We start from the raw sequence: 13,221 nt of genomic DNA, 5'->3' as shown, positions 1-13,221 counted from the left end.
AAATATTTAAATGAAATCTAGATGCAGCTTCAAAACTATTTAAGAAACCACTGAGGACCATGACTAGCACCAGTAGTAGGCGCACATTACATACGCGTTTTTTCTGTCATGGTAAATGTTTAGATTGAAACGATTGAATTCCATCCGTTAATTATTATGCACAGTTGGTGGCGTGATAGCAATGAGAGGAATGGTACATGGTTATGCTTGCTATGATAAATATATCGATTGAATTGTTGGATATCGTTGGAAGGACGTGCATTTGGTGGCGTGTTACATCAGTTAATGACTGTGAGGTTCAGTATTAAGAAAATTCAATCGCGAATTCGCGCTGTATGTAAGTGTCCTTTTCCTAGATGATATTTCAGGTCTAACATGTTTCTAGTCAGAGAATAGGCCAATTAAACTAATAAAATGCAGTAATACAATTACAATTAAATTGCAAGTCCGCTTTGCATGACGTCGAAGAAAAAATCGCTCCTCCTATTTTTAAACATGAACTGGCTCAGAAAACAATACTCTTTTTATCTATGTAGCACAAGCCTAGTCAAAAATTATGAGTACATCATTACAACACTGCAGTAAAAAAAAGGATGCTAACGATAGTCGCTGCATACAATGAAGTAATAAGCAACTTTGTGCGCACTGAATATAGATTGTGGAGTAAAAAAGAGGAGTGTGGAGTGAAACGCTTGGCGTGTAATTCCTGTACTAATTCTTTTGTTTGTGCGCAGGAGCGCAAAGATTTGCACGTTCATAAAATATTGAAGTTGACAAACGCATACAAACCGTCTTGATTCTCTTGGGACTAAAACATCATGTCCAAAAGTTTACACATGTTAGTTATAAGAACCTTTTTTAGATTGAAATGGTTGAATTCCTTCCTTTAGTTTGTACTATGCACAGTCGGTGGAACGGTACATGGTTCTGATTACCATGGTAAATATATAGACTGAAATGGTTGGATATAGTTGGAAGGACGTGCATTTGTTGACGCGTTACACCAGTTTTTCACTGTAAGGGTGAGTATTGATAAATTCAATTGCGAATTGGCGCTGTACTTAAGTGCATAAATAGTCTGGAAAGTTTAATCCTTTTGCTGGATGATACTTCAGGTGTAACACGTTTTTAGTGAAAGACTAGACCAAAAAAAGGGAAAAAGTTGCCGCATGCAATAAAATAATAAACTTACCTTGTGCGCACTAAATATAGATTGGGAAGTAAAAAATACAAACGTACTTATGCGTACATATGTAAAACGTTTGATAATAAAATTCAACCTATGACTTAAAGTTCTAAGGGCAGGATTATTGATACTTACTGAATTAAGAAAAAAAGTCGAGTTTTAATGTTGATTTTAAACTAGCGCTTCCCTGGACGCATTTGTGCCGCAAACAGTCTTTTTAGATACAGTAGAAAACCAAAAATCAACAGGCAAACAACAAACAATTTGTTTAGATACAGTAGAAAAAAAACAAATAAACAGGCAAATAAACAAACAAACTGCTGCTGCTGTTCGTTATGATATTGGGCATGAATTAGTGATGTTTTATCGCTTTAATTGAATGCAACGGTTATGATATTGTTGAGATTAAATCGGTTGTTTGATTTTGATAAGTTTGTGGGATGTGTTGGTGGTGTTCTGTATAAGTGACTTTAGTGGCAAGGTAAGTTTATTGTCACGGATGGTTAAGTTTGGCGAAAATTACTGCTGCTATGATTATTCGTCAAATTATAGTGGCGTTCAGAAGCGGCAAACTGAGATTAAACATGTTAGTAAGCTGTACGCAACAACCATAGGCCTCCATTCCAATCAGATAAGAAACTGTAAGAAATTGTATACATCAGCGCAAAAACATTATTTTGTTAAAAAGGGCCATATCAAACGAGCTTTTTATTCGCCATGTCTTTCCGCGGTCTGAATTGCCTATAAACGTCTTTTTGGTATTACACTTATTGCGCGCGTAAAAAATTCTAGTGCAATAGTATCATGCTTGGCGTGTAATTTTTGTACTAAATCTTTTGTTTGTGCGCCCGATTTGTACGCACATAAAATAGTGAAATAGAAAGTTAAATTTTCAGTATACAAAAGCATACAGACCTTGAAGAAAACGACTTTTGTGCAAAGAACTGATATCATGGTTAGGACGGTTTAACTGATCTGGATACTCATCGAACTAAAACTGTTATTTATAAATTAAGTAGTTACACATTTCTGAGACTTTACACATATTTGTTATAAGAACATTTTTTGTCAGAATATCAGATATTTCGGGTTAAAATTTTTAGAACAAAATTGATAACAAAATATATTATCACCTTGCATAGAATTTGATCTTGCATTGTGACGGAGAAAGCAGTATCTGTCAACTCTCGTTTTCTTCAAAAATTGCAACGACTGAAAATTGTTTGTATATTGCAATATTCACACACTAAGTAGAGAAAATAAATTAAAATACATCGATTAATAGGAGAAAAGTTTTTCTCCAACACTTTTAACCAAAACTCCAATACCTACGTTTGATTTATTTAAACTTGAAATCAAATTTTCAGGTAGCATGGCGCAGTTGGTACAGATGCCTTGTTATAGAAGTTTCATGCAAAATATAATATTCATCTTCTTCACCTTGATTCAAGTTTAAGTTCGTGAGAGGTTCAAATTTTTCCCGCAGTTTTCGTATAGGTCGATATTAACCCAGATGTGTAACGTTGAACCCATTGATGAAATTACAGAAATGCTGTCAAGTTCTTTTTTCACTTTTTCACATTAGAGTTACTGTCAAAAGCAAGTATTTCTTTCATATTTCAGACCTAAAAGAAGTAATAATCTTTATTGCAAATATCCACCTACTTTAAATTATGTGTTTACTAACATAATAGGATCTTAATTTTAAATTTTATCACAAGCTAAAACTAAGTAAATATTTGCACACTATTTTCAAAAACAATATGAAACTATACGTATTAAATGTAAAGTCATCCCTTGTTGAAACACTTCTTTTCATTTCCAGAGAAATGCGTTAAAAACTTGGACTATGGCACACATACAAAAGCAGATCCTGTACATGCAACATCAAATGAAATACAGAAACTGGATCTGGAGGACTGATTACTGAAAGAGTCAAATAAAAACTTTCTTACTTCAGACGGTTCAAAAGGATTCAAACTGATTTAAATGCATTTTTTATCCTCGATGTTTAATAATTCCTTTCGTACGTTCTGATTTACGGTCAAGATACAAAAGAATATAAAAAACTTTCTTTCAGTTGCAGGTTATAAACATTTAGGATAAAAATGCATGGTGGAAGAAAAAAAAGCAAAATAGTTTTGAATTCTCTCAAACATTAGGAATGTGAACGTAATATATACTTCAGGGTCTATTTTCCAAAAATCTAAGGCAAAAGTATTTTTTTGGTTTGTAATGCAAGTTTATCAAGCTATGACTAAGCTGCCAACACCAAACAATTTAATGGCAGACTTTACTTTAACAGTTGTCCATTTTCATTTGAGCAAAGATACCATACATCGTTTCTGCATCAACACTACAACCACCGCTACCAAGAATAACGACAGAAAAAGGTTGATGACATCACTTGTTACAGTTTCATTTGGTCATGACCGGATAGCGCGCCTATACGTCATTACAATAAAATTATGCTATGCCTTGCCAGGATTGTTTTGAATTTAAAATATGAACTAGTTGCGCATTTTTATTAAGTAATATGTTTCACAGATTGTGCAATTACAGTCGCATATTTGTTCCACCTCAGCTTATGTTAACTGTAAACTCGATTTTAAGTTATAACTCGAGTTATAACTTCAACAATGCAGTTTCATGATCACCAAAACACTTCATAGATAATGCTATCGACAAAACCTACTTCCTCAAATCAATGAAACATTGCACGATTGTGCTAAATTTCGGTTTAATTTTGCTATGCTGCATAGTAATGATACTTACTATGTTATTATGCTTATTTATTAGACACTGGAATGTTAAATTGACCACTTCTTGAAGCAACTACTCAAATTTCTAAAATACTTACTTACAATCGGAAAATACTATAACTTTCGATAGAATTATCCTTTATTTAATTTTTACCTTGGTGTATCAGATAGTATTAAAACTTCTCCCTTAGAATTAGTTGATTAATACATAATTTGGAAAGTTCTGTTTGTTACAATATGGCTTTAGTACTCTACGGGACCGCACTGTGGCAACATTGTGGTCGTTATTGTGGTATATAAATCATCAACTTACGTTGGTTACTAGAAATTGAACAAATTGAACTAGCCCTAGTAAAATCATTATTATTAATAAAAGTACGGAAATATGGGAATGTCTTTCAAAAAATAAATATTATCGAATGTGCGTACGCCACTTTACTTTAGCAGAATTTTTTTAAAGAAATAAAACGTACGATATTTTCACTTAAGAAGCACAAGTTCAACTTTGTAGGATTTATCCTTACACATTTATCAGCAGCGGTAGTTATTTCTTAACTATAGATACATTTCACAAAATTAGTGTGGATGAAACTTCCACACTAAATATTTTAATAGCACCACTATTAAAATGTGTATAATTAATTAGCTAAAGTATTTAATCAATCAACTTCCCCTACCGGTCTACAGTAGGTGCAGAAACACTAAACAACCACAAAATGAAAGACACCACCCCGTCAATGGAAACTAAAAATGCGCTGTAGTAGGTATTTAATAATTTAATTTCTCTCCTTAGCACTATTGGCTAGCCAACAAAAGACCTGACAAAACAGGTGTATCCTTTCATAGATTATTCATAGAATGAGGTGTAAAAGTATACTTTTATAATAATTATCACCATCAGCAACTTAATTTCTTGAACAATCGTCTTCATGATATTGTAGTTGCTTGTAATTTCTTATAACACCAACAAAACCTTAAGTTGGTGAAATTTTCCAGTTCTCCAGGTATGAATACAATCTCTGAATTTAAAGGACATCAGTATGACGGAGTCGCAATGTATCAATATTGGATTGGATGGATCCATTCAATAAAATCTTCGTAGGCACATACCTTTATCACACGACAATCTAGTATAATCACGCAGCAGCAATAACCATGAGCAGCGATACAACAGTGTATATATTTTATGGTTGAATTATGAAACAACATATTGCAATTGGACGTAATGTCCCTAAAATAAAAACGATAATGTAAAAGATTATTTAATATTATTTAATAAAAAGGTGTTTTTAATGAAATAAATTATTTTTGTAATTTTGCGTGAAAATAACGAGTTAACACAGTAGAAGGTGTCACAAATAAAAGAAAATCTGTCGTTACCATCACTTTTATCGCCAAACTGAATGAGTTCCATGAGACATTCTTATTTTATAACTACCTGATTTTCCAGCAATGCTAAATAACCTTTAATATGAATCACCCCCCACCCCCGCCCCAGCAAGAATAGGGTTAATTCCAAACGCCAAATACTTAGCAGCACCACAATCAACTAAATTTACCTAATATTATTTGTAGTGCTGGCTTTAAGTGATAATGAACGAATGATTGGTGCAAAATCAGTATTGAGACATTCAAAACAATTAAGTTGAACCTTTCATTCTGGCGGGTACACATTTCAATTTCTCAAAAATTAGGTTGAATTTTATTTTTATCGTGGGTTTCATATGATGGGAATACATTTCTGGCACAAACACCTCAATAAACCGATACTTACTGCTAACACCTATGATCTTCGTAAGTTTTGGCAAAAAATATTTTATGTTGGTTTCATGCATTGTTTTCAACAATTTCTAAAACAAAACCATTTGATCAGCCAGTTACCTGAATAGAATTATTCAGTCGACCAAAGTAATCGCGAGAAAGGAGAATGTACTCTTCAATGTGTCCATCACTACTGCCACCAGCAACATTAAATCGAATTAGACAACTCTTCATGCAATTTTTTGTTTATATTACGTAGCTGACGCTTATATAATTCATATTCCAAAAAGGTTAAAATGATTCTTTTAAACTCTTTGATACTGTATATTCTGTGCAAGCACTTGACAGATCGAACTCACTAGTATTAGATGTCACTCCGTTTCATCTCAATCAATTTAACACAAGCTATAATTCTAACATCCATGTGACGAGTTTTTTTCGTAATTACCCAACGACGTCTTTATACAGTTTGTTTGAGGTTGTCCATAGTAGTCAAAAAATTGAATTGTTTTGAAGAATGTGTTTAGAAGCAATTATAACAACATGTAATTTTGTCATCTTTAAACCACTTCTACATCTGCTGGCAAATTTTACCTAAAAAAATTCACACATTTTCTTAGCAATGTGGTAATATAATACTATTGTTTGTTTAAGGCAAGAAAATTGAAAACAAAAATGCGTTACAAGTAAGCTAGATAACACAAATGCTAAAATGGCATTTACATACGTTTTTGGGAAGACTTCTTTCTTTAGATGAAAATTATGAATTTAACCATCTTCGAAGAAACTTCTTTCTAAAGAATAACAAAACAACTGAACAATATCTTTGACTCTAACTTAAATTTACATCATTTTATTTGATGTGGTGTGCAAATTTTGAGAGTTTCATTGATACTAATATCGTAGTTTAAAATATTTTCGAAAACAAACTATCTATATAACTTCCTTGGCAACCGATGACAACTGCAATTTTTAAATATGAATTGTTTTTTGGTATTTAAACCATTTAAACGCGAGAGTATTTTAAGGGTTAAGAAATTAAAAGTAAACAATTCATATTCTAAGTTTCATCTTTTAACAACTGACATAATGTATGATCCAGTATCACACGCAATCCCGTTTTTATGATTGCATGCTTGTTCAGGAATAAGTCGCAAAAGGAGCGCTGATGATAGGGCTAAAACTTGGTGACTTTTCTAAGTTTTATTTATCCATCAAGAAAAGAGTATTTGGATGGCGAAACTGAACGTTCCTGTTTTTTAGAATTATTTGTTCGGCAGGTCAACTTAAAACATTTTTTGCGCTGTTTTGATGTTATAATAATTTTATATATATGCTAATGAATGGTTCAGTCTTCAAGAATACATACCACAATCCCCTACGCACCCTCTACCCCCTTTCCCAGGGCTACAATGGGCAAAAAAACTCTGGTATAATAGGGTTGAAAGGCTTAGAATTATTATATTACTGATGCATTGGATTTTTGGAGAAATCTTACGTTTTTATGTTTTTCTAAACTTTTGAAATGATTGTAATATATTTTGATGAAAATGCGACGTAAAGATGTTGAAATATTTTTGACAAATCATAGGGGGAAAATATATCATGGTGATCATCTTCAAAATAAGAAAGAAAGTTCTAAGTGAGTGGATGCTTTTAATCATTGTATACATACGCGATACGCATTTAAGTGAAACTCACCGTTATAATGTTCAGTCTGACTAAGTCGTCTTACGGATTACTGTGAAGTGAATAACTTAATCCGTAAATTTCGTTCAAAACATGTTTACTATGCCAATCCCATTATGTTACTCACATTCGATCTGTATACCTGTTTTCGTATTAGAATCGTTACACGAGCATGCAAAATCATATTCCGCATTACTTGCAAGCCCACGTTCACTCAGAATTTATTCGGAAACATTCGTTATGCAGTTTTGTTCGACATTACGACAGGTGCACTTTAGCATAGTACGAGCAGCATTACATACCAGCCATCGTTCAGTTACAATCGCATTGTTCAATCTCAAGACGTGGACGTTTTATCGTATGATCACCAATAATCAGCAACAGCTTTTTCACGTCGCGTGTATATCAAGGCGATACACAGACCATTACCTTACACGCCTTTCGGAAATAAAATCTTACTAAAATAATTGTCAAAACACTAAGTTCATAATATTCATAAAATGGAAAGTAAGTCTTGAAATTTGAAATAAAAAACACACGTGTATACGAAATAGGGGAATAAAATGTAAAAAATACTTGTATACGTAATACGGGAATAAAATAACTAAAACAATTGTCACAACACTAAGTTCATAATATTCATAAAATGGAAAGTAACTCTTGAAATTTAAAATAAAAAACACACGTGTATACGTAATAACATGTAAACATATAAAAATGTCAGTTAAATAGCCCGTGATATAACATATCAATTTCATGAAATAACAAAATTGGAAAATATAACAAAAAGATCAGGGTTCTATGATTGTAAAAATTCTAAAATATACGAAAACGAGCCAATTAAAAATATATATAACTAAAAATCGTAATTATAGCTATGTGTTCGATATCACAGTTTTCAAAAATATTAGATAATGATAACATAATTACATAAGGTGCTCTCGTAAAGGCTGAATAATCATGAAAAAATACGGAAAAGAAAAAGGAAAGAAAAAAATATATGAATACTGTTTCTAAAAAATATTAGAAAAAAATAATAAAAAAACACGTTTTTAATGTAAGATATCATCTGGATATTTCGGAGAACATTTGGTTATACAAAAAGCATTTGGGTATCGCAATTGCTGAATGTATGGCCACTCTATACTTGGCGTCAATAACACCTACCTTAAATTATTACAAGGGACGAAACTAGAACAGGAAAACAAGTTTCAGATTTACTTTAATGCAGTCTGGTCTAAACTTTAAATTACTGTCTGACTGTTTTTACCTGCTCGTTATAGTTTGCTAGGCGTAAAGTCGTATTATTGCTTATCAAAAGTTGACTGTTGTTAACAACATACAGCAACGAAAAAAATGTGAACAATTATAAAGTTTTTTCTCGTATTGCCGTGCATGTTGTCTGTGGCGCTTCCAGCATTACCACCTTTTCCAGAGCACATGATATCGCATATTTTTAACAAAACAGGAAAAAGTAGAACAATATTGATAAGGTGTCACAGTTAACAAAGACATGGTACACAACATATTTTTTAAATCCCCAGAAAAATTTTCCTGGCAATAAACAACTTTTAATTATTTTTCAATTTATTGCAACAGTGTCAGTAAAAGCAACTTCATTAATATGTTATTATAAAACAATATTACAATAAGTTGTCATAACAAACAACTTTCATCATAATTACATTTCCTTAGCACTAAGTATAACTGCTAAGTAATTGATCAAACTCCGCAGGAGATTTCATTCACGCGGCATGTTTTTCCACCAACAGCATTTAACCAGTGCTGTCAGATTGCGAAAGTGCAGTTGTTTTCTCACTTCTGTGATGTCCATCAGAACCTACAATGATTAAGCTGTGTGATAAACATTTATTACTGCCGGGAAGTATTTTGTCTTTTTGATGGAAATGTTGCTGGAACTTCATATACTTTAATAACGATTGTCCGCTTAGTGGGAAGACTAGCAGGTAAAATAAATTTCAAGAAAATTAAGTATGGCAACATTTTGAGGTTGTATTCAATGCAAAAGTGAGAAAATTATTCAGTCATATAGTTCGTCTTAGTTAAGCCATAAAATAAGAAGCAGTGTTCGAAAGAAATATCTATTTTAACACAATAACAAAACATGCAGTATTCTTTAGCGTACAGATTTTTTTAATGACACGAGCTTACCTCTTTGAGAGACAATGAATAAAACATGAGACATTTTCGACATAGCTGTGCCGTACTGATCACTGCATTAAATGTGGCCCAAGACGTCTATTTATATTCTGGTACCACAATTAATTGGTAATTGATACTGTTATAAGTAGGAGTACTGCAAGTACATCAATGCTCTCACACAAACTACAAAAACATGAAAGCATAGCCACAGCTTCACTATAGAACCCAATAAATTGTCAATTAAATTTCATGTGGAATGGTGCAGTAAGGCATCGATTTAATCTGTGCATTTTGAATGTGAATGTTTAACCACAACAATAGCAACTCATAGAATGTTATTTTATGAGATAAAATTAAAGCAAGAGCCTTTTACGTAATGTACAACACATGATGAAGTGCAATAACATCATTTATGGTGAGATTTGTGTCCACAATCGAGGATGGTAATAACGGAAAAGCTCCAGAAAGAAATTCATTAAATATAACATTTGAATTATTGTATACGTTGAACAAAAATTATTGGTTATTGCGGATAGTGCCAATACATAGAACTGGTGCCTTGCAACAGGCAAGGGATGCTAACTCAAGGTAACACACCAGATCCCAAGCATGGTATATTTCACCAATCCGCATGCTTTGCAATTCACAACTGTTTGTTTCAGTACAGCTAAAATTCATTACTTTTCTATCACTTCTCATCCCTGAAAGGAAAGAATGCAGAAGTTCTTTTGCGGCTTGTTATTCTTTGAAAGAAACTTCCACCTTTTGTCAAAGACTAGTACAATCTGCATTGCGATGTAGTTACTTCTATTTTCTTTCTACGCAACATAGCTTCTTCAGTTGCAACTTTAGTTGCATATGACCTTTCAGCAGTTTATACAACAGTCTTCCATCATGATGGCGAAGGTTCGGCACAAGTTTACCAACTATCACTGAACCGTCAGATTTCAGGTACTGTTAATGTAATGTTCTCAAAAAGAATCAACGTATTTCTTCGGTCTGCAAGGTGTATGACGAATTCTACGATGTCATATATGTTAACTGCTATGTCCCAAAACGAATTTATTAGTGGGCAATCTTTTATGTGCATGATATAACGTGTAGCAACAATTCAAAGCAGGTAATTTCAACATAATCTATTGGAAACACAAAAATGGGAACACAATTATGCAAATATACTGTGAAGATGAGCAGTTGCATTGCTGTATCGCAAACTTGCGTATCATAGATTTTCGAACTGACTGTGTATATATTGTGTACAAGAAAGAACAAAATGTAAAAAGAAATAAAGTGATACCTTATATTAAATTTTTTGAGTCCATAAGCCAACCGCAAACTTGTACATCTTTTAAATATATGTTCATGGCAGCACATCCGATGTAGAATATTTCTCCTGGTCCTTTTTTGTTTTGTTTTGTTTCTAAAAATTTTACAATAAAATGTTAACACATAAATATTATAACAAAAAAAGGGTTCAGTTTCAGAAATACGTACCACATTGTGTATTTAGAAGTAGAAATTAGGACTTTTAAGAATGTTAGTAAGTATCAGACGCAAATGTTAAAAAATCGAATGTTTGAAAAACAGAGTAATTTAAGTTATTTAGAATTTTACCTTTGTATAGAGAACATTATCCGATACCATGAGCTTGCTGGAAATATGTCTTTTGGTAAAAATCAGCTTTGACAACATGGACGGCAAATTGTTAAATTTGGTTATACTTTGCTATGAAAAGTCTATTTCAAACGTAACTATTTGAAGAAGTAAACTAACTATTTAATAACTGAACAACTTAAAAAACTGTCTTTGTAGAAAGAGTTCACTCTTTTTAAGGTACAAATCTTTAGAGGTTTAATCAACTGTGTGAAATTGTTGATATGTGGCAATTTTTTTTAAGGGAACAACTTATTTGGCATATTTTTTAATAAAAAAATTGAATAAATACATGTAAAAGTTATATGAAAAATGGGGCACTTTCTGGGGTTTTTTTAATATTAGAAACTCATATTACAAAATCGTAATGAAAAATTTATATATAAAAATATTTTTTTTGTTTTAAATTGATTAAATATGAAAAAATATTTTTTTGTTATAAATTATTCTAAAATCGTAGAAAAAACTGTAAGTAATTATATACAAAAATTTTTTTGGGATGGAAGTTGGAGTTCACCGAATAGAAGCAACAGTATAATTAAAATTGATGGGGAGGTCGACTTCACCCATTGAAAAATAGACAACAACAAAAACAAAGGTGGGATGGAATTCACCCGGAACAACTAGTTATAAAAGTAACAACAACATTGGGCAGATGGAATTAACCCATGACAACAAAATTAGGGAGATGGAATTCACCTATAGCAACAAATTTTATATAACAATAAGAAAATTAGGGAGATGGAATTCACCTATAGCAACAAATTTTAAGTGACAACAACAAAATTGGGGAGATGAAGTTCACCCATAGCAACAAATTTTGAGTAGCAACAAGAAAATTAGGGAGATGGAATTCACCTATAGCAACAAATTTAAAGTGACAACAACAAAATTGGGGAGATGAAGTTCACCCATAGCAACAAATTTTAAGTAGCAACAAGAAAATTAGGGAGATGGAATTCACCTATCATAACAAATTTTAAGAATCAGCAAAAAAATTGGGGTGATGGCATTTACCCATAGCAACAAATTTTAAGTGGCAAAAACACTTTTGTTAAAACAGAATGGAGGAGATGGAATTCACTCTACATTCGCAGCATTTTCTCAAAAAAAAATTATTCGTAACAACAAAAAAATAATCTTAACATTTTTAACAACAGAATATTTAATGAAATAGGAAAATCGAAAACAAAGGAAAACTAGCAGCAGCACTAATTTTGAAATGAAATACCTGTTTTAAAGATGATTTTTACCGGATAATATATTGTAGAAGCAATTAGGAGGAATGGAGTCATCAATGCTATAACAGTAATGTGTACTATCAGAAATCGTAAATATAAGTACAAAATATTTTACATAAATATTTTACTAAACAAAACGTGAGATTATTACACTACCGCGTTTAGCATAGAAATGTGCACGCAAATCTTTACGTTTATTTTTGTTATTGTTTAGTGCTGCAATTTTGTGACTTTTAACACCATTATATTTTAATTTAAGTCTTTTAATTCATTAAATGTTGGTGTTCAATTCACACAATTTCAGGTTCTTATGTCTTTAGTTTTATAAATATGTTTTGTTAGCACTATTTAAGAGTTACGCAAAGTAATTAACGAGAGGCAAACAAAAGAAAAATGACACCAAAAACATGTCAACGATTAACTTACCCTTGGAACAGAGAAGAGGTGGATGTGATGCAGAGGTGGAGGTGGTGCAGTGTTATTGTGCGAGCAATCTAGCAGAGGAGTACAGCAAACCGGGAGGAGGTAAGTGGCCGATAATGAGCAAATTTGTTTGTTGCGGATGCTTCATTGTTGCGTATTGTTAATAAATGTTAATGTATTTACTATTATCACTGCAAAACTTATTTCTTAGACTGAATACCTTTAGTTTATTTAAAAGTTATAATGTTAAAATTGCATTTAAATATATTTAAAAAAGATAAAATATTAAAATTGCATAAAAAATATTTAAAAGATAAAATGTTAAAATAGCATTTAAAAATAT

The 13,221-nt window shown here is 32.0% G+C and overlaps 1 long non-coding RNA gene across 1 annotated transcript; it reads right to left on the bottom strand.

Moving 5' to 3' along the window:
* Window positions 1-8,687: 8,687 nt before the first annotated feature.
* Window positions 8,688-10,983, bottom strand: LOC130649315 (uncharacterized). Its single transcript, XR_008983035.1, has 3 exons — window positions 10,859-10,983; window positions 9,571-10,697; window positions 8,688-9,238 (listed from the first exon to the last, which is right to left on the bottom strand). It is a non-coding gene; the product is annotated as an uncharacterized LOC130649315 (long non-coding RNA).
* Window positions 10,984-13,221: the final 2,238 nt, after the last annotated feature.

This window comes from Hydractinia symbiolongicarpus, chromosome 7 (genome assembly GCF_029227915.1).
Source record: "Hydractinia symbiolongicarpus strain clone_291-10 chromosome 7, HSymV2.1, whole genome shotgun sequence".
Lineage (NCBI taxonomy): Eukaryota > Metazoa > Cnidaria > Hydrozoa > Anthoathecata > Hydractiniidae > Hydractinia > Hydractinia symbiolongicarpus.
The sequence above is the reverse complement of the archived record's forward strand: the minus strand, read 5'-3'. Positions and strand labels throughout refer to the sequence as shown.